This window comes from Cavia porcellus, unplaced genomic scaffold (assembly GCF_034190915.1).
Source record: "Cavia porcellus strain 051 isolate PalLab524CR breed Dunkin Hartley unplaced genomic scaffold, mCavPor4.1 scaffold_5, whole genome shotgun sequence".
Classification (NCBI taxonomy): Eukaryota; Metazoa; Chordata; class Mammalia; order Rodentia; family Caviidae; genus Cavia; species Cavia porcellus.
The window spans coordinates 41,696,785-41,721,212 of record NW_026947488.1 but is presented as its reverse complement, the minus strand read 5'-3'; the positions used below and the strand labels follow the sequence as shown (position 1 = coordinate 41,721,212).

Sequence of the window (24,428 nt, the reverse complement as noted above, 5' to 3'; positions counted from 1 at the left end):
TTTAGATTAGTGATGCTAAAATAAAACCTATTATTAAAGACATAATTTTAAGCATTTTATTTTAGCAAACTATTATCTTTACTCATTTTTATTAATGTTCAGTTACAAATGTTAACTCGGGCTTCACATGAATTTATTCAACAAATATGTGCACTACATTGCCTACATGCCGAGCAATCTTTCACAGCAAGGATCCCCAGTTGACAACCATGGGACAAAACTGGCTCGCTATCAGCATCAGTTTGTGAGCTAAGAAGGGTTTCTACATTTGCAAGTGGTACAAAAAAATTAAAAGATGAATAATATTCATAACTATTGATAATTATGTGAAATTTCAATTTTAATGTCCGCTGATGTTTATTGGAATGCAGGCATTTATTCACTCACTCATATGTTGTTTATGACTATTTTCATACTTCAGTGACATTTGTAGTACACAGTCTAAAATACTTAGCTGGTGGAGCAATCACAAAAAAAAAATTCACCAACACTTTTGGTCTAAGGGATGCAATAATTGATAAAACATTTATAAATCCTTGTGTTTAAAGGCTCATATTTTGGTGAGAAATTATACAAGTGAAATATAGTAGATAGTATAGTTAAGTAAAAAGTCAGGAAAGAATGATATGGACACCAAATATAATCCAGTATGATTTATTTTAACTTCATTACATATTTAAAGACTGTGATTCTAAATAAGATCACATCCACTGGTGCTGATGGTTAGGATTTGAACCATATTCATGGAAGATACAGTTTAATCCACAACACCAAGAAATAGATGCGCTACAAGACTTACAGTTACTTTCCTTACATTCTTTCAAGTTTTACTTTGAGTCTAATATGTAGGATCTCACAGCTCTAAAAGTTAGTACAGGAACAATGGAGAGAAAACTAAGGAAACAGTGAGAAGGCCCAAAAAAAAACACCAGAAAATCTCAGAAAGAACAGGATACGTATGCGAGGAACAGAAAAGAGGAACGGGCAAACAAGCAATCTCCTGCGGTAACCTCTCCTGCTCCTGAGACACATGTCACGGTTGTCTTCAGTCCTGTCTCTTCCCTGGGCTGTGCCCTTGCCATGGCTCTGTGAGGACTGAGTATTTCCTGCCTCTTTGAGCTGCATCACCTGACTTGCTTCAGTCGCTGAGGATGAAGAGACAGTGTGTCAATTACACATCACACAAATCCCTCTGTTTCTCTCTCTTGAGCTTTGTCATTGCCTAGAAAAGAGAGCTGTGTCAACTTCTCCACAGCCCGCTGTGAGAGGCACAGCATCCTCAACCTGGGGTCTGAGGCAGAGGTGCTCACTTGCTGAAGACTCCTCAGGAATATCTGGTGGAATAAATGAATCTCGTTTTATAACACTGAGTTTTGGGGTGGCTTTCCATGTAGTGTTACTATTGCAAAAACCAATAGAATAGTGAAGCTCAGAAATATTTGTCTCAGATGTCTGCAATGCTTGCTATCCTATCTAAAGGACTAAAACATAGAATTCACAAGTTACACTTCACACACAGGCAGGTCAGGATTAAGGTACAACGTTCTGTGAAAGGAGGACATTCATAGGGCATGTCCAGTTGAGAAAAGTACAGAAAATTACAACTGTGCAAAAAAATTCAAGTTTTAAAAAGATATCTGTATTACTATGCTCTGTTTGCTGTAACAAATTATTATATTCTGGGTATAAATAGGAATTTGTTTCCCATTGTACTGAAGATTGGGAAGGTCAAGGTTCCTACAGAGCTGAGCTCCCAGGGAGGGTCCTCCCTGCTTGCCTATGGCTGTCTACATTCCAGCTGTGTCCTCAAGGCAGGCTGGGAGAGGGAAGGAAGAGGACTCTGGCATCTCTTCCACTTTTGTAAGAGCTGGAGTTCAATTATACAGATCAGTGCCCCCCTCTTTTGATCGTATTTAACCTCAGTCAACGCTAAAGCTTCTATCCTTTATAGTCACATGGATGGCTAAGACTACAAGATAGGAGTTTTAAGAGGATATAAATTAGTTCATCTCAATAGCAGAACTAGGCCTGGTAGTTCTGAACTTTCTCAAGTAAGAGCATGGAAGCAAAATAGCTAATAGTAAAAACAACAGCTCTGTAATTCGACATGATATTTTATATTTTTATGATTTGATTTCTACAATACATAATGCTTTATACTATGACAGCAGAAATATTTAAATTTGTGAAAGGAAATTAACATCGAAGATAGAAGGTGGAAAATATAAAATGCTTCTCACCACATGCTTGACATTATTTAATCTCATCTAAAATTTACTTGTATCACACTGTTATCACTTGTTCTGTGTTTTGAGAGTCACAGAACTAAAGAAAGTAAATAAAAGGTTAATCAATTCTTCTCCCTACTTTTCTAATATGTAGGATCCATATTAGGACCTATCATATGCATAAGACCAGTGGATATTAGAAAAGGAAGGGAAGAGAATGGAAAGATATGAATAATAAAAGAAGAGAAGGGAATAGAAGAGAGAAGGAAACAGGAAAGTGAAGGAGGAAGGAGGTAGCTATTTGCTTTCTGATGATCTTTTGAACTATGAAAGCACTACATTTTAAAAGGATATGTCTTTATACACCAGTTACCAAAGTTTTTTTATTAATATTTGGTTAAAGAATTTACAAAGCCCTTAACCCAGAAATGCTGTCAAATTTCCAACATTACTGATTTTTCCTGAGAAGAACAGATAAAAATAATTCCTATAAGTCTAGGGGAAAATACTATACACATGCCTTCTCATTTTTATTTCCATTTTGTATCCATTTTCATCTTTGTTTCCCCGACACCAAATAGTGCTTTAGAAATTTCACTTATGAATTCTGTGTGTCCAGCCTTAGGCTGTGCTCTAGCACAGGAAATGGGTCTTTAGGAGGAGTCATAGTGGGATTGCCTGTCTGTACCTTGTGCCTTTGTTCTATTTGATTCTGCTGGCAAAACCAACTCAGAAACATGCTTTCTTGTCTTTTTCTTTTGTATGGCTACACTATTGTGTATATATAAAAGTTTCCCATACCGCTATGTGCCAAAGTGTTTGTGTAGGTGAGGAAGGTAACATTCCTTTGACCTAAAATGGATAAACGAGGAAAAAGCTTTACTTTTTTTTCCTGTACGATATTGTCAAGGAATAGGCTATCCTGGTCTCTGTTTTTCTTTCCTTTCAGCCACTAGGATATGGCTTTCTGTTGTTTCATGGTTTTAAAATGGTTGCCTGAACTCTGGTGTTGCTTCCACGATGCTGCCAGAAGAAGTGGAAGAGACAAAGGCAAAACAGGTAAACTATCCAATCTTACCTCTGTTAAACAGCTTTCTCAGACTCTTCAATTGGTGACTTTCATTATTTCTTTCTCTCTCCCACAATTGTGGTTGTGATTACCTTCAATGCAAGCAATACTGGAAAATGTAAGAATTTTTGTTCTTTTTAGCTTTTGTCCTTTATTTCCTCCTCCACTTGGGCATGTGATGTAAATTGTTCTTAGAATGTAACGTTAGATATGATATGATAAATGAGACTAGCTGGGGAGGAATAAATTATTATGCTCACAGACCCAGAAAGGGCCTCCGTGTGCCATGTGGGCTCATAGGGAAGCACTAGTGTGGTCAGAAAGCAGAAGACAGGACCAGGGGAAGTCAATGCCAGAACCTGTGTGAAGGTTTCTACAAGGAAGGACAAGCAGCCACAGAAAGCGTGATGCCGGTAAATGTCCAGACAGAGGTGGTCCCTAATTGCCTGGTAGCTCACCCTGGGTTGATTTAGGGCACAAGAAATACTAAATCTCTGTGAAAGATTTAGAAAAAAAGCACTTAGGGCTGTAGCCTCAGGATTATTTGGTTTGTCTATAAAAAAAATGTGTTCATGTAAGAACTGGCTAGCCATGAAAGGAATAGCTTCTCCCCAGCCAGAAAGCTTTTATGATGGCAAAACATCACAGAGTATAGAAAAAAATTAAGATTAATACACTGCTGTGGAAAATTGCTTGTAAAAATGACAATAATTATCCCTCTCTGCTTTTCTACTTTTCTTATAACATGATTCTGGACCTCTCTCACTATGAGCTGGTATCTCCTAGGGCTGGCCTTATATCTGGCTTTGCTTAGTAGAATTAATTGGAAATGATTTGTTCCAATACCTAACCTAGGTCTCTATCTCAGTTCATTTTCTGTTCCTATAACAATATTTCACACTGTGTCATTTCTCAAGAATAAAAAAAAAAAAAATTGTGACTCTTGGTTGTGGATGCTGAGAAGTCCAAGAAAATGGCATTGATACCTGATAGGGGATCATGCTGCATCATAAGATGATAAAATACATCACATAATAAGAGGATGTGGTTGTAACTGTAACCCACTCATGACTGTGATGACATTAACCCATGTGTGAGGCCTGCCCTAATGACCAAATTATCTCCCACTAGGCTGCACCTCATAATATGGTTACAATGGCACTGAGTCCTGGAGGGGACAAACAGTGAGACAGACCATAGTAAGCTTCTAAGGGACTTAAATACTTTGCCTTACAGCAGGAAGTGACCCAAATAAACCTGGGCTGTCCTGCTAGATGATGAGAGACACAAGCCCCATCACCACAGTCATCAAGCCAGTAGGCAGCTCATCCCAAGAACAGAATTACCCAGATGAAAACATACTGGCTACCTTAGAAACATGAATGAGATTATCAGGGACCATAAGAACCACACAAGTTCAACATATCATATCACTCACTAATGGAAGTATGAATGGCTGTTGTTTTAAGTTATTAAGTTTTAGGGTGGATTATGCTCCATCAAAAGTCAACTGATAAGAGTTATTTTATGTTAGTGAGGTACAAGGTACAAAAGGATATTACTTAGGCTTCTAGCTGTGTCTGTCATGGGATTTATAAATGTTTTTCACCTCTGTCCATCCTGGGAACCCAATCGAACTGACGTGTTTTAACCTTAATACTTAATTTTAATGAATATGAAAATTACTTAAGTATTATTTTAAAACAAAACAGAGATTCACAATGTGGATTGACTGGGCATATGTCCAACAGATTACTGTGTGGGAGCCTGACCTTCCTCAGTTTCTCATTTAGGGGGACCCCAGAAACCCTCATGGCAGCATGGGCCATTTTGAAGCCCATGACCTCATAACTTAATTCAGACCCAGGTAGGACTGATTGGCTAGACAGCAGACAAAGACACGTGCTGATTTGGAAAACTAATGAGACCGCTGAAAGTCCTGGCAAGATCATCTTCCTCAGGTGTGCAGGTGCAGTCATATCATCTACATTTTAGGCAGTTTAGACACTTTCTGTGGCATCCTGGCGGCCAGCGCCAAGAGGAAAAATGCAGCAGTGACAAGTGTGTTCAACTTGGCATATCAGTTATTGAAAGAAAGACCAATGACATTTATGTCATAGAACTTGGAAAGAAGTACTTCTAATCATGAATCAGAAACCTTCTGTTCTAAACTCATTTTGAATATCTGTAAGCCTAATTTTGAAACATAACAGGAACATTATAAAAATAAAACATTTTAATGCAAAATGTAAGAATTCCAAACATGAGGTCATAAAAGTTAGTATTTTATGACATCTACATTGAATGCTCTAATATGAGATTGTATTTAAACTACGGTTTTACAAATTTTAATTACTAAAGCAACTTTTATGTATTTTTGATAATTCAAGTGAGTTATTGTTTTACATTAAATGAAGAAATTTTAAAATATATTTTCATATAATTATTAAAAATTTTGAATGAAATAGATATACTGAATGCATATATGCATATATTTAGCCTATGTGTGTAAGGTATATATGTGTTTTAATTTCTTCTCTACTCTGATTGTGGGGTCTCTTTTGAAGAATGATTGCACATCCTATCTCCACCATTATGGAAATATGAAGGATTTGAGCCAGGTGTGATGGCGCATTCCTGTGAATTCTAGCACTCAGAAGGCTGAGGCAAGCAGATCATTGCAAGTTTGAGACCAACTTGGGCTATATAAGTGAGCCCAAGGGCAGCCTGAACTGCATAGTGAGAACTTGTCTTCAAAAGACAAAAAAAAAAAAAAAAAAGAAGGATTTGGTTTGATTCTTTACAGTGTGCCTTTTATAAGCTATTTCTTCCTCCTGATAAATGCTTAGTATCTTAACTATCTCACATATGACAGTTATGATTAGTGTCTGAATGATTCTGCCCCACTCCCAAAGCCTCATACAGCCATAAATGAAACCTTTTAAGAGTGACTATCGGATCTAAAGTGTTGTCCCTGTGATTGATTCCCAGTGCAATGCTAGGATCAAGGCCACTAGATTAAAGCTATAAGTGCTACCTGCCCAGGTAGCCTGATGAGATGTAAGGGATGGAAAGAGCTGTGGGCCTCCCTTGATTTACTGCCTTTTGCCTGCTTGTTTCTCCACTGTGATGCCTGTTTGTCCCACCACCCTGCCTTGGAACCAGCTGATTATAGACTGAAACCTCTAACAATTGTGGGCCAAATAGACTTTTGACCTTTAACTTTGAGTGTTGTGTAATTTATCTCAACAATGAGAAAAGTAACTTAAGAATTTGATCCCAGAGAAGTGGCGTCATTGCTGTGATGTCATTACCTGGCATGTGGCTCAAGAGCCTTTGGAATTGGCTTGTGGGATGTGAAAGAGTTAGAAAAGCTTCAGAGATGCTGACTGAAAAAGTACAGCTGGAACTCCTTAGGTTTTACTTAGAGATACTGATCAGAGCTCAGAAGACTCGAATGCTGATAGAAACACTGCTGGTAAACACAAGTTCAGGAGGTTTCTGCTAGGAAGAAGGACTGGATTTGCCATTGTGTGTTAAAACTTGGTAGAAAATTTGTCTGCATTTTGCTCCTGTTGGAGAGTGCCTGAGACTAAGGGTGATAGACTACGTAATTTGGCAGAAAATTTAAAGGTAGTCAAATATTGAGCTGGTGGCATGGCTACTATTGGGGTATTTTAAACAGATTTATGTTGAGAATCTAGAGCAAAGAGTACAGCAGAATGACATAAAACATATTGAGTTTGTCTGGAAAGGAAGATCCAGTAAAGCTGTGGTCTGCAAATGTGGGACAGAGGAGTACTTGGTTGCTGAAAAAGTCAATAAAAATCCAAGTCAAGAAAAAGCAAAAAGTGAAGTATTTCAGAAAAATACAGCAGAAGAGATGGTCTGAAAAATCACAAACCAGTAAAACTGCAGCCTCTGCAGCCCAAGATTTGCAAATGTGAAAGACTTTGCTTTAAGGAGAGACCCCCCAGATTACTGTGTTCCAGAATGCTGATGACCTAGGGAAGTCATTCTTAGGCATTTGGTTCATACAGCCAAAAGAGAAGGAAGCCTGGCTACCCCTCCGCTTGCAGACCTTGGCATATTCGCGTAGTGCTAGTTTGCTAGTTTTACATATGTAGAGAATGCAAGCATTGTGGGTCAGGAAGGCATCCATCTAGATTTCAGAAGAAGAGCTGGGAAGCCAGGCAGTGTGATTCTTAGAGGGCAGTGTGTAAAGTTGTGAATGTGAAGCTGAAGGTGCAGATGTTTAAAGAAGCCAGAAACATGGATAGTCTGAGGAAAACTACAAGGAGGGAGCAGAACCAAACCCAGAAAGAAGCCATGGAGGTACAATCACTGACAGTGCCACAGGTGCAGATTCAGCTAAGCCCTTTGAAGTTAACAGCTTGTTCCAGATGGTCAGGGATGCTGGAAGTCGAATTGTGGGATTTGATGTTTGTCCTGCTGTATTTTGATCTTGCTTTATTCCTATTCCTTGCTATTATCCTGATTGTAACTTTTGAAATGGAAATGTCTCTCTTTTCCCGTTGAATGTTGAAAGTGTTTATTTTCTTTTTTTGTACAGGGGCTTGAAGCTGTGATTATCGTAAATATCATAGATTTTGGACTTGGACTTTTCAGTAATATTTAAACGTTTAGGACTTTGACAACTCAAAAATGGACTAAGTATCTTTTGAATGAAAAGAAGTGCATGAGTCTTTAGAGGACTAAGGGCAGAATGTTTTGGCTTGTGTCTAGATGTCCTTCCCCCAAAGCCTCATACAGTCATATGTGGAGTTTTTTTTCAGAAGTGACTGAATCTAGAATGTGCAACCCTGGGATTGATTCACGGTGCAATGCAAGGATCAAGGGAACTAAAATTAAGGCTGTGAGTGCTATGCACTCTAGGTAACCTGAATAAAATATATAATGGATAGAAAGAGCTATGGTCATTTTTTGTTTGTTCTGCCTGCCATGAACTATTTCTTCTCTGCTATCCCTTTCTCCCACACCACCCTTACTTGGAACCAGCTGATTATGGACCAAAACCTCTATAAACTGTGAAGTAACTAAACTTTTCCTCCTTTGAGTGTCAGATATTTCAGACTGTATCTAAGGGTTTCTCTGAAAGGAAACTAGTTTATGCTGAGAGATAACCTAGAGACCTTTTTTTTGACTTGTGTCTAGTTTATTCTACCAAGATGGCCACTCTAGCAGAAGAGAGAGAAATTAGATTTGGATATGTTGGTCAAGTGAGACACAGAGCGGCAGGACAACAAAACACAAGAAATAAAAGAAGTAACAAGTTACTGATAGAGCCATGATAGAAAAGACAAGAAGGCTGAACAGAAAGCTGTGAGGTGCTCTCTGCTCAATCAGCAGATGAAGAGAGAGAGACAGAGACAGAGCCAGATATATAGATGTAAGTTTTCAGTGGGATCCAAGGCAGTTTTCCCAGGATGGTTTCATTGGTAGGTTTAGAGAAGGAGGCTGTGGGTCCCAGGGTCCATGCTGTGGCTTAGGAATGCTTACTGTAGCATATTAACAGTCCAAGCATGGTGTGGGAGTCAGTGGAGTATCTGTGTTCCCCAAGCATGTGTGGGATGACTGCAGTAGATGTATATCTATATTTCCCATAGGGCATAGATTACCTGGAGATAACAGTTCAGCCACAGAGAGGAGGAAGAAAAGAGTTTAAACACTGTCAAAAATGACTAAGTCTTTTTATCTGCTTTAGCATGAGGTAGCCATATACACAAATTTATGGTAAGGCTACATGTAAATTTTTTTTTTCTTTTTTGAGACAGGATCTTGCTATGTAATATAAGCTGGCCTTAAACTTGTACCCCAGCTGGCCTCAAATTCTTGGTGGTCCTCCTGACTTAGTCTTCAAAGTGCTGGGTTACAGCCTATGCCATCATACCCAGCTATGTCAAGGCAACATGGGGTTACAAGAATTGACAACAATGCACCTTTATATGTGCATATAGTTAAAAGGAAAAATTTCTTGGGCAAATTAAATCTAATAGAATTTATATGGGCAAAGAAAATCACACCAACCCAATTCAAACTAAAAATTACTCAGTGATCAAACAGCTTCCAGAAACAGAAGTTATAAGAACTCTAACCCAAAAGGAACTAAGGTAGAATTTATAGAAAAATGAAAATGAAGCACACAAAATGTATTTTTGGCTACTCCTAATCAATCAATCAGTCAATTGGTTACAGGTTAATTAATTAATTAGTTATAAGTCTTCTGCAACCAACCAGAGTTTAGTTACTAGGATTAAATGCCATATTGGCTTGGTGTATTGGGCCTAGTGCAAGAGTCTAGTCCAAACTTGTGACTTCTAACAAATTTTATTTAATTATACACATTATTTCTCTATATATAATAGTCACATTATCATCACTTAATTTATATTTACATTTTTTCCGGTATTGGGGCTTGAACTCAGACCCTTTATGCTAAGCTATATTCTCAGGCCTACCTGAATTTTGAGACATGGTCTTGGTAAGTTGCTAAACTGACCAGACTGAACTCAACTTTTTAATCCACCTACCTCAGCCCATCAGCATGCTAGAATTATAGGTGGATGTCACCAAGCCCGTCTTTGCGTTTTCCCTAATGTCATTTCACCAGCTCAGATGCATGAGGGTAAAGAGCAGAGGGCACTGATGATGGAGCAGGGAAGATGATTCCAGTGAAGTAACCCCATCATGCTGTTGAATGTCCTTGTAAGTCCAAAGCTACTGAGTGTTCTCTCAGACTCTTCAATGCTTATTTGATCCAGAATCTTGATGGAGCACTGAGCCCCTGGCATTGACAGACATAGCTTAGCCATAGCTCATTTAACCGTGGCATGGGCAGGATCCAAACTGGGCTCTTCCTTCTGGTCTCAGTGTCTTTTGTCTGGGAATCTCATTTCTTCCCTGCATGTGTAACAACAGTGCAAGTCTCCATTTCTGAAATAACTTTCTCAGCAAATCTTCCATGTGATGGACTCTGGGAATTATGGGTGACATTAATTTATCCGGCATGATTCTTATTAGATTTTCTTTCAATAAGAGAACATCTGATGGTCTTGGACCAATTCAATGGATAAGGGCTAAAATTTTCAGAGATTAAAGAGGACAAGAAATAATGAAGATCATCTTCTCAGTTTGTACTAGAGGGGTATTGGAAGAGTTTCATTCTAGTTTAAAGTTTCCAGACAAATGGCTATTTAAAATTAATTAGTGTAGAACAATACATCTTTGTACAGATGTGGTCACATCTTTATGTAAGAAACTCCACGTGCTTCCTAAGTGCTTGAATTAATCTCCTGCCCTAATTCTCCACAGACCTGATTTCTGAACATCCCCATCTGTAGTGGATCTGGTTTCCCTTTTTAGCAGCAGGCTCTGGGGCAGCAAGGAGTCATGTGGCTTCTCCAGCTTCCCACAAAGTTGCAAAGAACAATTACTGAGGGGACAGTGCTGGAACCTGTTTGCACCTCACTTGACATAACTGTGTTCTGAGTGCACAGCTGAGATTTTCCAAAAGACAATAAATGTACTTTCTTCAGTTTTTTACTCAGAGCTAGTGAACTGCCAGAAACAATTACAGGCGAGAATTTTCTAAGGGGAGCCAGACTTTCAGGTATAAAAACAACCTCACAGAGATTTTATTTTGTTATGGAGTTCTTACTTCTGAGTTCTATTACTGTTTTATTTTAGTTTTGTTCTAATCACAACTCTATATGGGAGCATGCATATTCACCCATATTAGAATATATATAAATGTCTTATGGGAATCATAAAGCACTAAACTCACAGTGAGGGGAATGAACTTCTCCTACTTGTTCATTTGTTATCTGGGGGGAAAAAAAAACTCCAGAAGAATTCAGGGTATGGTTGAGAGTATTTTGGTACAGTCACAAAATAAGCTGCCCGTTAGTCTGGAAACAGATGAAGGTGAGGAGGAGGAGCTGGAAAAGTGAGGCACATTTTATAATACTAGTTCTAGGTGAGTAGAGACAACACCATCTCAGTGGCAGTATTTGAGATCCTGTCCAATGGAATCCATGGAGAGCACTCACCTCTTTACAGATGCCCAGAAAGGGCTTAGGAAATATTTACTGAGGTTCCTAATGGGGCAAAGTGCTTTTAATTGAACTAAGTTAATTTTCAGAACAGTTCCACAAGTGAGATGCATATGTCACCATATCTACGCTTCTCTGCTTATATCTTGAAAAACTCATCTAACCACAATAGTGCAGGGAGCAGCACTCTCATCTCAACTTTAGAGAACTAATAGTACTTGGTAAACAGTACTGATACATGACTTAAAATCTTCTGTCTTCATATCTACATCATTAATCACATATATGGCATACATTATCAATTTTACATTTTATGTTTTATTTGCAAATATTCTAAGCATAGAAAGTAGTTTTCCAGCAACTGACATCTTTCACAGTGAAGCACTGCCTTAGTAGAAATCACATGTAACCTATATGTAATCCAATATACTAAATTTTAAAATAAAATATATCCAGATGTTTTCTTTGGGATTTGAACAATTTCTCTTAACTTGTACAGAAAATATTTCTTGGGAAAGAATCATAGTCTCTGTCTTCTAGTATGCTTGTTATCAGAGTGCTTTTATAAAATATTAAGTTGCAGGCAGTCTTTAAAGTCAAGGGCATTTGAACATAAACACAAGTTCTTTTTGCTCATTTTCATTTTATCCAAGAAATGTTCATTGTGGTTATGTTATAATGCAAATCAGAATCATTTAATGCATTGCCTACCATGTATACTTCATTACTACTGCAAAGAAATGACTGTACAAATTATTAAATTTGCAAGATGATTAATTGAAGTTGGATTCAATTTCAAATCTAAAGATTATTTCCATATGCTCTAATTTCTTACACACATCACAGGGCACTATATTTTTTATTAAAAATAAAAGACTGAACAAAATAACAGGTAAACCGTATCTGGTAAAATCACCATTATTTTTTCATTTTGATAATGAATCCCTCCAGTGTCTGAATTAAATCTCATAAATAACCACTCATCTGGAACTTTTGATAATGTCACTGTGATGCCTACACACAGAACTCTGAACTAGCTGAAGGCCAACCAGATTGTGTTCATAGAAAATTGGATTCTACTCCCTAGAAAACACCAGCGACAAGCAGAATGCAAAGATCAATGAAAATTAATGGCATATTGCCTGATACAGATTAAAACCGACAGAAGAAATGTAGTCCCCTGGGGTTAATCAGGGCTTTCACAGAGACCAGACTTTTATTCTGAAATCCAACATCTTGTCTGGGGTCCAGATGTTGTCAACACAGCCCTGCTGCCTGCAGTAAGAAAGGTACATGTGTCCTGAAGTTCTGTGGCTTTGGAGGTTGAAAAATGAGATGGAATCCATCAAACTAATACTTGTCAAGTTCCCATCATGTTTCTCTGATTTTAATCATGTGAAAGGCTTGTAACCAGTGTCCACAGTCCAACCCATGTGTGCAAAATATGAATAGATTTCCCTCTTGACTTTGCTGCTGGAAAGCCCAGAGTTCAACTGGTGACACAGTTTAAACATTTTTAGGAACCTAGAACATTTTTGGGTACTGTTTAGTCTCTACTTTCTCTGACCTCATCCACTCTTTTGCTAATTACTTTGATGTTTTTTATATAAGCAGGCAGAGAATGAATGGTGCATAAATTAATTCACTGCATTCTTATGGCTGAATACCAATCTTTAAGATTACAGTGATGAGATGAAGACTTACCAGGCATGAAATAGTATTATAAGACCAAGATATCTCATAAGCTGCAGGATATTTAAACCTACAGTGATTGATGAGGTTGTTGAAATGAAATCTGCTTGGACTGACTGGTGGCCAATCTCCAGACGGCTATTTTGAATCAGAAATACATTAGTTTTTCATTACAATACTAGGAAATTTAATCATGCTTTAGAAAATGAAACAAAGGCCGGCTGATTTGGATTAAAGCAAACAAAAGTAAACAAAAAATGTTGAAATATAAGTAAAAATATTTTCTTGAGCGTCAATTTTAAAATTAGAAGGCAATGCTTCACTGTGAAAAGAAATGGAGCATTGTCATCAGTATTAATAAATTATTTGCATTTCTAGGGTAGCCTGCAATTGTGAGGGTTGTTATATAGCTAACTTGCTTAGTGGATCTGTTGGGGTGGGAGAAAATTTGTATTTTTGTGTAAAATCTATAGCATTCTGTATAGACTACACTGAAATAGACATGACATACAGATTGGTGTCTTTAATTTCTGTGGCAGATAGATTAAAGTCCTGGGGTTGGTTTCCTGTTTGCCCATTAAGCTATGGTTGACTGAGGGAGAATTCATAGTAGACTACTAAGGTACCTTGGACAGTACTCCCTTGAAATTGAAAATGGACCTGAGGCTCTGATTGTGGGCTAGTGACTGGGCGTTGTGTAGAACAAGCATATCTTTTGAATGGACCAAGAAGCTACAGTTGAAAAAGAAAGAAAATGGTGCACATGTGTTTGTGTACTTGTGTATTAGTGTGAGTGTGTGTGAGCATGTGTGTGTATGTGTGTCTGTGTGTATGAGTTTATGTGTTAGTGCAGCTGCATTGGAAGGTGGACCTGCGCTTATAGAAGATAGGTAGAGTAGGCAATTTGGTAACTTAGAAAGCCCCAGTCACAAAGTAAAACAGAACTGGGAATGTACCTGGAGGGCGAAGGACTTGGGTTCAATTCCCAGTTCTGTAGTAAATAAACAAATAAATAAGAGCTTTACATATATTAACTCAGTTTTTATTCTTCATGATGCAAATGCCATCAGTATGCTCACTTTATAGGAAGGGAAGTTGAGACAGATAACCCTCAAATGTCTTCTCTGCAGTCACTCAACTTCTGATAGCTGGAACTCAAACCCAGGGAGTGAGACTTGAGGCTTACCCTCTGCCTCACACCAGCTGAGATATTCTGAGTCCCCATTAGACCTTCCATATGCACCTGGGGAGCTGGCAGTGCATTCAGAGTAGCAGGGTCAGAGAGATCTTCCCACAGCTGCCTTGAGTTGTGCTCCAGTCAGCTCTTTCCAGGCTCTAACACCGAGACCCTATTTTTAAATTTGAGCATCAAATACAAAGAGCATCCTCTTCTTTCCAGATACTATCAAGCTTCATCTTCCTATCTCCTGACTTAGGAAAATCATTTTCTTCCATTTGGAAAGCACAGATTTATTCTCTGTCTTCTCTTTTATTTAAAAATAAGTTGACCATTTCCTCTGCGGTGAACATCTGGGCAACGAATGTGGCATCTTTTGCCATGGACCTGTATAAAAGTATAATTTCTCTTTCATCTTTATCCCAGGGGCATGAATCCCTTACTGACACTCAGAATACGTAACACGGGGAAGAGCTCGAGTGAGGCTCTGTTGGAAAAAGGAAGTCTGGCTCTCATAACAAGATTCAACAGAGTGCTGTACCCATTTTATAGTTAAACTCTCAGAGATTGGTCTCCTTAGAGCCTCTAAGTACTGACACGATCACCAATTATCTCATGACTCATAAAATGTTGCTTTTGCTACAGTCACCAGACGACTGCCTTCTTGGCAGGGAACATCCCTCTGTAATCACTCTCTGTAAAGACCATTATTGGTGACACTCTTTCTGCCTCCGATCTACAATATGTTCCAATTACAATTGACAAGTGATCACAATCTACAGCCAGGTAGGAATATTGAATGCTTCAGCTCTGCTGTGTGAAAAGGAAAGAAGACAGGAAATGTTAATTTTGCCCCATAAAATATCTTTATTCTAAAGTAAACAATTGAAGACAAGTGTGAAAAGAGAAAAGAGAATGAGATGAGCGTGGCCTTAATAGCTTTGTGTATTTTCTCTGTCTCTCTCTCTGTCTCTGTCTCTGCTCTGTCTCTCTGTCTCTGTCTTTCTCTCTCGCTTATTTTAATAAAACCACTGTAGATCTGTCTCTTTTCATGTTTACTTTAAATTATTTTTGTCCTCCCCAGGATTCAGGATAGTAATTAACGCCAATAAGGAAGATTTAAGGGTTGACAATTATCTAGGAATTCTAATGGCAAGTAAAATGTTATTGTGAAAAATTAAAATTCCAACTGAAGAAAGAAGGAAAAACAATATCATTAAAATATCTGCAATGACATTTCAATTCTGGAAACAAAACTCTTCCTAGATCTCATGGGTAATGCTTTGTGCAGAGAGAGACCTTTTAAAATAAACGCCACGTAGGATAGGGAGGGCCTACCTGCTCAGTACAGACTGGGCAGCTTTGTGGAGGTGCCAGGCCACCCCTGTGAGCTCTCAGAAAGTGCATTTGCATATGGTTTATGCCTGGAGGGCTGAAGCAGTCAGGTTCAGCCTGGAAAATAAAGCTATGTAAGTAATGCTAAATGAGGCCTTTGAGATGGGAGTGAGTGCAGACCTACAGTAGGAGACTGAAAAATCATAGGGGCAGCTGCTCAGTACTGTCACTACAACACTGGTGTGGGAGACACTGGACCTTACAGGAGCAGACTGTATTCAACATCAGACCATGGAAGCAGGGTCATAAAAGGAGCAACTGTTTCTCCACAGTAAAGAGCCTGGTGCTGAACTTGGGGCTGCCATGGGCTACCAGGGCCTGGAATGAGAAGGAGAAACAAGATGAAGAACAGAAAAGATAGGAACAAGCTGGGTGGGCCAGCTACTTCTGCTCTGACCACTACAGCATCAGAGTACCAGGACCACCAGAAAGTAATGGGTTCTCTTTCACTCTCTTCTTTCATACCCCATGCCTGCTCTTAAACTGGGCTTTTACATTGCTCTTATACTGGGATGAAACAGAGAACGAATCCTAGAAAATATAGCTCCAAGATCAGCCAAGCTGGCATAGCACTTAAGCTTCCTGGCTGTACAATAGCTCGCTTTCCTCCTGGTTTCTGGATGCATGCTCCTCAAGTAGCTTGCAGGGACCAAATTCCTCACATCTGTGATTGTAAGAATGTGTTTTTCAGCAGCATCAAAGCATAGGAAGAGCAGGAGAGCATGAAGGGCCCTCTCTGGTGGTGGTGGTGGTGGTCATATGGGGTTTGCAGGACAAGCCTTTTAATGACAGGCTTCCCTCCTACTCTCAGGCATTGACAAAGACTATCACATGACCGTAGTAAGGTGAGGAAGGCTGAAAAGGTGACCTACCAGTGTGCCTAGGAGGAAAAGGGAACTGGTCAAGTTCAGGATCAGGTAAAACACATCTGCAGTGTTCTCCTCTCATCTCTTTAGAGGTTGCCAAGGGCTACCTTGAGACATGCTGGGCTCACGGGCACTCTCTGTGCTGATTCACTTATTTGTGAGTGGGAGTCCTTCCTGAGCCTGCTGGCTGTGAGCACACTAGTGCTGACCAGACAGTATTGTTTCTGTTGCATAATGCACAGCCCTAGTCTGCCTCTGAAATGGGCAGCAGAACTCATGGAGCGAGACTGCATTGATATCCAAAGCACTCTGCACTCAAAAATCAGACAAGCAGAAGCACTAAGAAATCATAGGTACCATCCCTTTTTGACATTTCTTTTAGTCTTTGTGGATTCAAAGGTTCCAGTGTTAGGACCTAAACTATGGCCTGGGGACACACAGGAGGGTGGTCTGTGCAGGCAGCTGTTTCCTATGCAGGACCAGGCCTGTGATGGCAGAATCTGCCTCATTATCTGTGGTGAGTTTTGTGATTTAGCCATCTGAGCAAAGTCTCCATCTGAGTGGAGGGACGGCTGCTATTTAAAGAACAGATCAATGCAGCCATATATTATATCAATATTCTAGCTAATTAGAGCTTCCCACCCGGGACTACTGGTAGAAGTCAAAAAAACAATGGTGGCCCCGTTTGTTGACAGATCCTAACCTATTTCATGCTCGGCTCTACTAATTCTCTTGCCTCATAAAGCAGTTTTCTAAGAGGGTTTATTAAAGCTTTCAGCATCCGCATAACACAGTCCTAGGGTGGTGAGAAGGAGATATTGATGGATTGTCCATTATCAGCTGTATGTGGAAACTCAGGAAAGGGCTGGATGCTTGTTGCGGCATCTCATGATGGAAGAGCAGAGGTGCTTAATTACAGCAAAGTGCTATTATCCCAGCAGCTCTTCTGTTATCTCCATAAACACTTGAAATCTTTAGGATGAACTGCGCTGACTCAGTAGTGGTAATTGACTGGAAAGGAACATTTGAAATGCTCTGCTTGTACATTTGCACTTGTCTTGGAATCTCAAGTGTTTCTGCCTAGTATCTTTCCATGTCGCTCTCCACACAATGAGCATCAGGCCCCATCCAGCCTCACTCATTTCCCCAGTTTTCTGTCCATCTCTCCCTTACTGCTGCGATGCCACTCTGGCCTTCCTGTGTTGTGTAAAGAAACCAATCACATTTGTCCGTACTAGCTAACTTTTTATTTGCTGTTCTGTTTCCTTGGAGTCTCGTTTCATAGGTCTTCACTGGGCTTCGTCTTTCTTAACTCTCAGAGTTTAGCCGTCACCTCCCAGGCCTTCCTTCACTACTCAGTGTGATGCTCTCGACTCTATGACATCATCCTACTTTATTTTCTTTATAATACTTTATTATCATAATACTTCCTTAGTTCCTTGCCTTGTTGTTTGTCTATTTAATAGAATATGATTCCCATAAAGATAGGGATCTTTTTTCTGCCTTCTTTACTATTCTTCCCAGCAACTAGAACAGTGACTGTGTAAGAGAGGAAATAAAGACATTTCAACCCATGAGGACAACAAAAAGTAATTTATTCACAGATTTTATAGTGCAGGAGTCAGCCTCCATCAGTTGATATAACATTGCCTCCCAGGTAGGCAAAAGAGTGAGAAAGTATCAGAGGGGTGCCCAGAAGGCTTCTAGGGGTACCTGGGTGGAACTGTTGGCCAGAGGAAGCTGGAGGGGACTGAGCAAATGTGGGACCACCTATATGATTAGTAATGGACATATATTCAGTTTTCATTAGGTTTTTCATGTTAAAAACTGGAACAAAAAGCAGAAGCTTTTGCTTATTGATCTAGTCCTGGGCTATTTTGCTGCCCTGGGCTATAATTGCTGCCGAGGACTGGCTCCCTGGATTTGTTGTTCTGGGTTATGCATCAGCATTCTATGTTTATTCATGGTCCTCTCATTGTCTATTGATGTATTCAGTTTCTAAGAAGCAACACAATGCATATTTGTACTTCAGGTTTTTTCTCTGGTTTGTTTTTGTACCTGGCATTCATTTCCTACCCATTCTTTTCCTTTCTAGAAATCCTTTTTTTTTCCCCTCCTGACATCATAAAACTGGTGATTTATATCAAATAGTTCTTTATTCATTGGGTTCCCATACCTAGCAAGTCTATACCTCCTTCTGCGTTATTCCATTGTCCCCACTACCGTGTGTGCAAACTCACAATTGCTACTCCTTCCGCAGTATTACGTAACTCAGGATTTTCTTTTCCACATCCACCATTCTTTGTTGCTTTTCAGTCATATCCTCTCACCCTAGTAAATTCTTGCTTTTCCACTGTGCATAAGTTCTTCTGACTTTCTTTGTTGGGACCGCTCTCGGCTTTGGATCTTTCCTATGGCTTTCAGGTCAGGCCAGTGCCTTTAGTTTATTTTATAAAGCAGTATCTTTATTCCATCACATGCGTCTTTTGTGGAAATTAATAAGAATACCCAGATTGTGAGTAATTTCAAGGATTGACATGTTTTCTAACCTGTACCTCTCTCAACACCAATCAGTAACTGTCCTATAAGGAGTGAAAAGGGAAATTGGCACACTTGACCCATACATTCCCTTAAATTCCAGAGATTCTGTGATTCTCCACTAGATATTATCACAGCAAAATACCTTTGTCTCACTCTCCGAAGACTTCCTTCTTTGGAGATCTTCCCTTTTCCAGATGAGTTGAAACAGAACTAAATGAAAGGATCTCTGAACTGTTAAAGTTTTAAAATTCAAGAAAGAAAGAAAAATAAATTTGTGCAGATAGGGTTTAGGGGTCCCCTCAACACTCTTCATCACCAAAGTTTAAATTGTTTCTTACCACACTTGGCCAATTATCTAAACATGACTGCTTCTAGATGAAAACTATGTATGTGACCTTTGTTTTCCTAGTTGGAGTATGAGAACTTGGAAGATAGGAACCAAGTATGACACCGCTTATTTACAGAACCATGTCAAGATTGATTCAGCGTGGGCACTTAAATGCTATTGATAAATAATGCATATAATGAAGCTCTGTCTTGGAACTTCAGGTTCAAACAAGATCTCCCTCTGGTTATATCTGCTTCAGATTCTAGAAAAATGCATCAGCAAAGTTCAATATCAGTGGCTTAAAGGAATAAGAAACAAGCCCCAGAGAAATCAAGTTACTACATTCTTCACTACCTAGAATGTTTGTCCTGGAAACATACATTTTCAGCTTGATACAAGGGTTTTGTGGCAGGCATGACATTTCTTTCTTCCATTTGAAACTGCAAAAATGACCTCTTGGAAGTGGCTGACAATTGCATTCTAAACACCATGTATGCGAATCTGCTAAGAGCGCAGTAATCTCTAGCCTCAATGAATGAACAGTTTATTAGATATGATGAGAAGTCAGCACATAACCATAATTAAAGACACTGAGAGACATAAAGCTATGAAATGTAGAACAACGTCTTACAGATGTAAACCACAAATTTACCTGGGATAATTTAGAAAGAGGTTTATGTAACAGCATTCATCAAATTTATTAGCGATCACAGCTTTCTCATGTAGAGATGGTCTTTTAGATAGCGATAACAAGGTAAGCTACTGAAGGATGCCTTTTACTTCTAGAAATTTAGCACTTCCGGCTTCAGCAGCATTCACATCCCAGGTGGTCCTAGACATTGTGGCTTGTTTTTCACTTCCTTCTTCAGGAGCTTCCCGCCTTCTAAGCATATTTTGTATTTCTCCATGCTTCACCCTTAGCACTCTACTCTCCCCATCGCCTCCTGTTCTGTCCCCTTTCCCAAGGGATTTTATCCATTGCCTATGGGTTCCAGCACCCTCCAGGGGGTGGAGACCTGGCCTCTTCTACTTCAAACTTCTGCCACTACTCTAGATGTAAGTATTTAACTTCTTAATCTCTGAGGCACCAAGAAGAATCTTACTTTCAACTTGCTTAAAAATATAAACCTCCCTTCCTCCTCCTCCAGGAGATTTCCTTATTTTTAAGCATCGGAGCCCCTCATGTTACAAGCTAGAAACCTTCCCTGGATAAACATCAAGGATATCAAGGACTATGCTCTGAACAACATCTTTTTAACTCTTCCTGAACCCATCCTTCAATTTATATTTCCAAGAATCTTGCACTTTAACCTGTACCATTTTCACAGTTTACTTCCTACTTTATAATTTATCTTACTTTCTTAAATTCTATCTTTTCAACAATTTTCAGAGTAGTCTATAATAATATTACCATACTATCACTCTGCTTCACACCAACTAAAAGCTCCTTTCTTACCCAGTAAGTTCTAAGAACCTTGGGAAGAACTTTCCTGGCCCATCTTTGCTTACCTTTTACTGATTTCTTTCACCATTCCCTAGTTTACCACTGATGACAGAGCAGTGTTCATCTCACTGCCAGTTCTACCGGGCATTCTCTGTTTCCTTTCTTGCTTTCTCTGTGTAATTCCTACCGTCATCGGGATTTAGTTTGAATATAGCATCCTGTAGGAAGACTTAGATGAGTCAACTATATTTCTTAAGTTTTTATATCATTCTGTGAATAGGACCAATAAAGAACATGGTTCACTATAATGTGAGCTTTAGTTCTGGTGCTTGTCTTCCCTGCACTAAGACCCTCAGGGTTAACAAGAGTATGTTCAACGTTTGACATCTAACATCTAATGCAAAACCTGTAATGAAGAGGTTTACTGAAGTTTTACAAATGAATGAGTTACTGGCTGAGTGGATTTCTGTAGAAATCCTTGTACTCTCACAAGCCCACAGCATGTTTTTCTTTAATGTTAAAAATGGCTGGAATAAAAGCATGTTCATTGTCAATTGCTTGATATTTGAGAGTTCTTAAGTGCTGATGAACTTTTCAGTGGCCCATAAGAATTTTGCTTTTAGCCTATAGCATGGGATATAGGATTAATTTGCATGGGGGAAGACATAAATTACCATGATCTGTTGGTAGAAATCTTACATATTTTTGTTTGCTTGTTTGTTTTTTGTTGTCGCTGATTTTCATGGTGCTGGAAACCTTGTCCATTCCTGATAAGCTCTGTCCAATGAGCTACAGTACCAAATCAATGTTAAGTTTTTAAAATAGTATATGAGAGTGGAATTAGAAAAGTAAGAAAGCAGATATATGAAGTATATGTAATATACTTATGTGTAATAAATAATAAGATATATAATAAATAAAAGATATGTAATAAATAAAAGATATATAAAAGTAGTAAATTAATATGTAAAATATATTTTATCTTACTGTATTATTTCTTCATATCTTCTTTTTTCTTTCTTATAGGTTTTTTAAAATTAATAAGCATGTCTCAGTATATAAAGAAACTTTTTCCTAATACATTTGAAAATATTTTCTTAGACTATTTGAATTTTAATTTTGTCATTGCTTTGAAATAAATTCTGGCACAGAAAATATAGATCCATTTACATTTGCTGTCTGTTTTGCATGAAATTTCAGAATGAATTACTTCCTTAGTGTCACAGAGTGTGAAAGGAAGATTTAGAAACCCAGGATGGAGAAGAGAGGAGATGTAAGGTACTTATGATGGTTGATTATAAAAGAGATAATTTCCCACATTAGTAGATATTTTTTAGTAATTCACAAAAGTTACCCTCCTGAAGAAAGGCTAAATTTCTTGCAAAATTTTTTAATTATATATTAAGCTGATATTCTGAGTCTATGTATCTCTCTGTCTTTCTATCTGTCTTAGAGAGAGGCTGCCAAAGAAATATATACTTTAGGAAAAAAAAGCTTTTGTGTAAGTTTTTGAGTTATCATGAAATTAATACAAGTTACCTTTGGCTTCTATATTTACAATAGACATTCAAAGTGGTGATCATTAGCTTCCAGACATTTATTAGTATGATGAAATGCTGCTTGGGTAAACTTGATCATTTAGGTGATTTCACATGTGTCTTCAATTTCTTCTCTAAGGGCTGACAGTGTAGAGGGTTTTCTGCAATACACGACATTCTCTAGGATGTTGTAGGAGGTAAACACCATCTGTTGAGAAATCATCATACTATTTTCTTTTTCTTGAAGGGTGTATATGTTTTTTGGCAGACTCTGTATACATTTGTCAATATCTCATGGTTCTAGTACAACTAAGAAACATACGTTTGAAATGTTGTTGACCTAAAGCGGTGATGGCAAGCCATTTATTTTATTTATTATTATCATTATTATTATTGCTAAGTAATGGGCCTCAAACTAAGACCTTGTGCTTCCCAGACAGGCACTGCACCACTGCACTATAATATATCCCTACCCAAGCCTTTCAGAGCGTTCAGTGATACAAATAGCACACTGTAGCATGGGTGCCCTAGGCTCACCACCTAGAGTGTTCTTTATGTGGTGTTTATGTAAAAGTTACTATATTCATTGAAAAGAAATTGTTTGTTGACTTATTTGTGTGTGTACTTAGTAAAATACTATGTTTCCTAACAACATACATTTGTATGACAAGGCTTCTAGTAAATTTTGGTAAATTTATATTCTTGCTCCAAAAGCATTCAATTTTTTTTTTTTTGTCTTTTTTGAGATGGGGTCTCGCTATGCAGTTCAGGCTGGCCTTGAGCTCATTTTGTAGCCCAGGCTAGTCTTGAACTCACAATGATCCTCCCATCTCAGCCTCCCAAGTGCTAGGATTACAGGCATGAGCCACCACGCCTGACTCGAGCATTCGATTTTTAAAGAACTTTCTTCTGAGTAACTCATACATCATACAATATTATAGTATAGGTGTTAATCACTATTACTTTTGCAATGCTCTTTTCATGTCAAATTCTATTTACTGATCTGGTGAAATAGAATAACTGGTACATATCAAGTACAAGGTTTTCAAAGCAAATTTTTGAGTGGACTTCTCCCAAATTATCTTCCTGCGCAATAACGTGTGATTATTATTAACATATTTAAGAACAAATGTGAGGACAAAGGTTGTTAAGCAACTTGGCTGATGTCACAAAACAGGTTAAGTGGCTGATCAGCCTTCATGCCTAGATGTGTGTGGCTTTAGGGATCATTACTTTTATCATGAAGCTTATCTGTGTCTCAAATTTTAAAGATATCCCTACATTTCACACACACATGCATTCACACGCAAATAATACAGCTTTATCAAGTACTAACTTTTTCTGTTTTTAAATCCATTAATTGCTCTTTTTAGGTCTTTTAATTTCTTCCTTCTTCTGTTATTCATACCCACTTTTTAAAAAAATTTTTTTAATTTATTAGTTTCTTTCACTTTAAATAACAAAACCAGTGTGGAATCAAATTTAACCTAAAGCTGTGCCTGTATGTAGCAAACTGCAACCAAACTGAGTACATAGACCAACTTCAACTTTATTTATAATCTTGTAACAACTGCCTGAGTCCTGGCCAATCTTAGCCCTGAGCTCTTGCCAATCAGACTGCAAGCTACTCACACAGATCTAGAAAAGGCTTTCCTTCACTTCTGGCACTTATGTGCCACTTCTTGGTGGAGGGTCCTGCCTGATTCACAATACATTTCTTTGCTCAGATAAACTCTTCTGAATTTAATCTGTCTAAAATTGTTCTTTTAACACTAATAAAGGGTTTTACTTTGTAACTGAGTGGCAGGTTGCAGTGTCACATGCATTTCATTTGAAATATTTTCATATTTGTTATTACCTAAACATTCTCTATTGGAAGTGGCTTCCTATTTGTTGTCTACTGATTATTTAGAAGCATTAGTATTCAAATAATTGTTTTTCTCTCTTTTTAAACAATGTCTAGACTTATTACTTAATGTTAAGATAATGTATTTCATAACATTTTCAGTCCTTTGCGATATGCTGAGATTTATTTTTCTTTTAATAAGGAAATTAAGGTATATATTGAAAGGAAAATA

At 38.3% G+C, this 24,428-nt stretch overlaps 1 long non-coding RNA gene across 1 annotated transcript in view; it reads left to right on the top strand.

The window, feature by feature from the left end:
- The first annotated feature begins 2,646 nt into the window (after positions 1–2,646).
- Positions 2,647–24,428, top strand: part of LOC134476050 (uncharacterized) — a 132,502-nt gene continuing 110,720 nt past the window's right edge. The window contains exon 1 of the long non-coding RNA XR_010047490.1: positions 2,647–3,287. This is a non-coding gene — a long non-coding RNA (uncharacterized LOC134476050). The remainder of the gene's footprint in view (positions 3,288–24,428) is intronic.